The following is a 5307-nucleotide window of genomic DNA, read 5'->3' on the forward strand; positions in this document are numbered from 1 at the left end:
GTTACTTCAAGTGCAAAATGATGATATAAAACCATGATAAAAATGCACTTTTAAGTACTAATCATTGTTGTTATTACTATTATTGTTGTTGTTGTTGTTGTTGTTGTTGTTATTGTTGTATTATTGTTATTTATAATTTGTACAATTAACCTCCATGTGGTTCGATCCCGGTCTTGCTGGGTTATTTATTACTTCGACACTCCTACATTTGGGAGAAGACAACAATCTTTTAGTCGTGTCACCAACTAGTCTGGGAGTCATTAGCCAAAAGCTCGTTACATGGGTTAAAGATGCATGGTGTTTTAAGTTATATGTATATATATTTCAAAAAAGAAAAAACAATAATCCCAACCCAAGGAAGTTAACCTTAAACATTAGAATAACAATTTTGTTTCCTTCCAAGAAAAGCCCCATAATTATGTGTTGATATATCGAGCACGAAAGAAAGGTTTATTAATATCTTGTTAAGAGGTATTGAGTAGATATATAAATTTAATGAGAGTTTGTTTATTTGGATAGATTAATGGAAGTTGAATGATGAATACCTTGCTTTGTGGAATTTGTAAATTGTTTTTCTATTTTAACGCTTTAATTACTAGAGACTAGTAATATGCTGTTTGGGGGGTGTGATTAGTACTTAAAAATGCATTTTTTTATCATGGTTTTATGTCATCATTTTGCATTTGAAGTATCAATAACTCCTTTACTTAAGTATGTTTTATAATAATATATCTAATAATATAAGATACCTATAATTTATAGTAAATGTTCATTTTAAATGGAGGCCTATCACATAAATGAAAGGATTGATTGATGAATTTAAGAACTTAAATTGAAAGGATAAAGAGATGACCAAACTTAGAAAAGAGATGTCGGTGCAATCCCAATAGGAACACTGTTTGGTAATTAGGTCATATCTGGAGCTGTAGATCTCAGATTTAGATCTACTTTATATGGATGGAAAGGTAAGACATAGGCCTAGAACTTTCATATGGAGCCTAGGATCTAAAAATGTTATTTTTAGGTTCAAATTGTAGCAACAACAAAGAAGTCTGAATGTGTCTTTCAGCCCAAGCACTGTTCAGTGTTTGACCCATATTTGGAGTTTTAGAAGTCCAAATGAGCTGGACTGTTTACACAAGAAACCTGAGACAATTTCCTACAACTTTCATGTTTTCAAGTGGCTCCAATTTTGACGTTATTAATGACGTTTTGGGTAGAAAAGAGAAGATAAGGATTGTCACTAGGTCAAGAGTTGGTCACCCACTCATCAATTAGTCATCAAATCAATAGTTCCTAATTTTGGCCTATAAAAGGAGGCATTTGTCATGCATTTAGGCATCTTGATTTTCAGATCAAGATCATGCTCTTGCTTTCTCTCTTTGTATTTTTTGTAATGTTTATTAATATCAAGTTTATGCCTTTAATTTCCTTTCATTTACTTAGCTAACTTTTATCTTATTTATGTTCTTATTTTGTTTATTTATTTTTCTTTCTTTCATTATGTCTAGCTAAGTTTATTATGTCAAGGTGAAAAGGTTACATTAATGGTGTAAGAATAAGTATAGTGTAAACTTAATATGGACTTTAATGTTTGATACTAACATGTTTTGTATTTGTTATCTTGTTCACTCTTTAATACTTTTCTTGTTAAATGATTAATCTTGATTTATGTTGTATAACACTTGGTACAACAAATGCTTGGCACTTTCATAGTTCATACTGTATGGTATAACCGACACTTGAGCTATGAAAAGAACTTGATTTGTTGTTAACATAAGTTATACTCATGAATGCTTGACGAGATTTATAAATATTAGCATTAATCGAATAAGATGACTAATGTAATCATGTTAACAATATATAATCTAATTGAAACCTCCTTTGTGTGTGGTTTTCAATTGAATAATAAGAGTTTATAGTATACTTGTTTGACATACTATTAGTGGATCCTTTAACCTTGATATTTGTTATTATCATTATTTAATCCTTATATTAATATTCCATCTCAAAGTTCTCATCATCTTCTTCTTCTTCTCCTTCTTTTTCTTTGTTATTATTATTATTATTATTATTATTATTATTACTACTACTACTACTATTATTGTTATTACTATTATTATTGTTGTTGTTGTTATTCTTCTTGTTGTTGTTGTATTATTGTTATTTATAATTTGTACAATTAACTTCCCTGTGGTTCGACCCTGGTTTTGCTGGGTTATTTATTACTTTGACACTCCTGCCCTTGGGAGAAGACATCAATCTTTTAGTCGTGTCAGATGATTTAATTAATTATGACTTGATTAAAATATATTTTAAAAATTAAGGACTAGAATATAATTAATACATGGATTATATTTTCGGACTTAGAAAAATCAAATAAGAACTTGATTAGGCTAGTTTATAAAATTATTCTAAATTAATATATGAATATTATTCAATAAGTAAGTTAATATTTTGTCAATTTATAGGGTTTTTCATATTTATCTATAAATATTAAGTTATGTCTTTTGTTTTTTAATGGAATTGTCTATTAAATAAAAAAAACTATGTAAGTCACATAATAAAGAACTAGCACTATAGGTATAACTATCTTTATTTTCTAATCATGAATTTAAAAGATTTTTCACTAATGGTTCGTGTGGATTACCATTGAAAGCCTAACAATTTAACAACTTGTGGTTTTCTCACCTATCTTTTGAAGAATTATTCAAAGCCAAAGACGATTAAATCCTTAGGTAATAAATCCTTTAACAATTCTAGATCTGTTTAACAAGATCCTAGAACTCCTGAATAATGTTTTATTATTATTTTCTTTACACATATGATATTTAGAAAACTTAACAATAGTATTGATTCATTAGAACAATTAGAGTTGTTTGATTACATATTTTATTGTTATTGGGGTTAATGAGAAGTTAATTTTATGTGTGGGATGAAATTTTTTCCCCAAAAAATAATTTTTTCCCCAAAAAATAATTTTTTCTTAAAGTTTTGATAATAATAATAATAATAAATTTAAAGTGTTGTTAGGATAGATAGAGATAATGATGTAAAAAATATATGTTTTTCAATAAATATGACATAAATTAAATTAAGGGTGTTACAGTATAAGTTTACTCGAGTCTTTTTTTTTTTAATTTAATTTATTTTTTCTTTTAGTTTTCAATATTTAATTCATTATAATTGAGATTTTTAATTTATTTGGATGTGAATTTTATAGTTTTATTATGATCTTACACTCTAGATCACGAGTTTCACAAGTTAACTATTAATTACTCAAGTTGATTTAATTTGTCACCATTTCAATAATTGTTTTTTGAAAATGCCAACATTTAATTATTTTAAAAGTGTTTTGTTCATTAAATATCATTTTTTAAAATTTAATGTTTAACATTTTTATGCTAAAACAGAACTAACTTGCATTAAAATACAGGCCAAAAAGTGAAATTTATATGGTTTCAATTAGATTCTCAGAAAAACAAAAGCTACAAAAATGTTAAGATGTAAAAGAAGAAAAATAGTAATAAAAGTAAAATTTTCATTGCATATAATTATTCTAATAAAATAAAACCGATAATTTTCCTTTGGGGTGGGGGTATATATATGAATGTATATGCGCATTGATAATTGGGTTAAAAAATGATAGACTTGATTAATATATATGTTTAGGAAAGTTCATTAAAATAATATATATACGTTGTTTGGCAACAGCTCAACGACTGCCTCCGTAGCATAGTGGTAGTGCGTTCGCTTCGTAAGCGAAAGGTCGCGAGTTCGATCCTCGCCGGGGGCTAAGTTTTTTCATAGAGTTTTAATTCGGGCTTGGGCCTGTTTTCCGAAGAAAAGTGGGCTACTTATGCAAGATAAATTCTCAAGTCTCGACTGTAGACATAATGAAGCAAAATAATCTCATCTTATTGTAAAAAGAAAGCATTCATTCAATTATCAAAACGCTAACCCAACTATATTTGGACCAAATTGTTTGAACATATTCTATCCTTGTTTTTTAATAATTACTTTTAATTAGTTGTTATTGTACTGGCTACTAATTAGGAAAAATAAAATAATTGATAAGTTAATTATTATATGATTAATTGCAATTATGTTAGCACCAAAATAAATATGCTAAAATGATTTTTTTTTGTCTGCAAGTAGAATATTCATAAAATTAAAATCTTTTTATTTATCTACGTGCTTAAACAAATTAACATTTTTTTTTATTAGTTTGCATATAAGAAAAATATATCAAGTTATTATATATTAGTTCAAATATAAAAAAAAGAATCCTAAATTTAGTCATAAAAAAACTATATATACAATTAAAAATGGAAAATATGCTTAGTTAAAACAATACAACAATTCCAATTAAAAAAAATAACAATGGAGTGATAAAATTAAAAAAAATGACTAACATCTTAAATCATTTTTATTGATCCAAGTTAGGTTAAAAAAGGAAAAAAAAAAACTAGTGCTTGATATTTATTTTGCTTAAATTAGAAAACAAAAAACAAGTGTATTTAGCTTAAGTTTTTTTTAAAATTTAAATTCATCTATTATTAATTTCTTTTAGTTAAAAACAATACAACAATTTCTAGAGAAAAAAACATTAGAACAATAAAATTCCGAATAAAAAAAGATGTGGTTAATATCACATGAATAAAATTTTTTGCTCAAAACTTTAGTTTCTATGCAACATTCTAGTTTTATTATTAGACTCAATCTTTCATCATCATTTTTTACTTGTATTTATTTACAATTAACATATCTTCCACACTCAAGTTGTAAAGCAAGAAAAAACATATAAGCAGAAAAAAAAGTAAATTACATAACACGACTTATAAATTTTTTTTTCTAACTTTTTATTAACTCTTAATAAAAAAAAACCTTGCATACTACATAACAGGTCATTGTAACATATTTATAGAACTATTTGCTTAGACAATTTTTCCTCATGTTCCTAATGAACATGATGATGTTTTCTTCTAACAAGTTGATGGATGGCTTCCCCCTATGTTTTTATGAAGTTAGTATCAATAAAAAAATTTCTAGTCATGCCCCATGTTTATCCAGTCTTTCTCCTAAGATCCACAATTAATCATGCTTGTAATTGCTATGATTATTCATTATTTTGCTATAACTACCACCTATAACATTGTTGTATAATTGTCAAACTTATGCTTTAGAAATGGATGTGTGACACGACTAAAAGATTGATGTCTTCTCCCAAGTGCAGGAGTCTCGAAGTAATAAATAACCTGACAAAACCGGGGTCAAACCATAGGGAGGTTAATTGTATAAATTATA

The 5307-nt window shown here is 26.6% G+C and overlaps 1 non-coding gene across 1 annotated transcript; it reads left to right on the forward strand.

Annotated features, from left to right (window-relative positions):
* Window positions 1-3724: 3724 nt before the first annotated feature.
* TRNAT-CGU (transfer RNA threonine (anticodon CGU)) lies at window positions 3725-3796 on the forward strand. Its single transcript has one exon. It is a non-coding gene; the product is annotated as a tRNA-Thr (tRNA).
* The last annotated feature ends 1511 nt before the right edge of the window (window positions 3797-5307 follow it).

This window comes from Populus euphratica, unplaced genomic scaffold, assembly GCF_000495115.2.
Source record: "Populus euphratica unplaced genomic scaffold, PopEup_1.0 scaffold2014.1, whole genome shotgun sequence".
NCBI classification, from domain to species: domain Eukaryota; kingdom Viridiplantae; phylum Streptophyta; class Magnoliopsida; order Malpighiales; family Salicaceae; genus Populus; species Populus euphratica.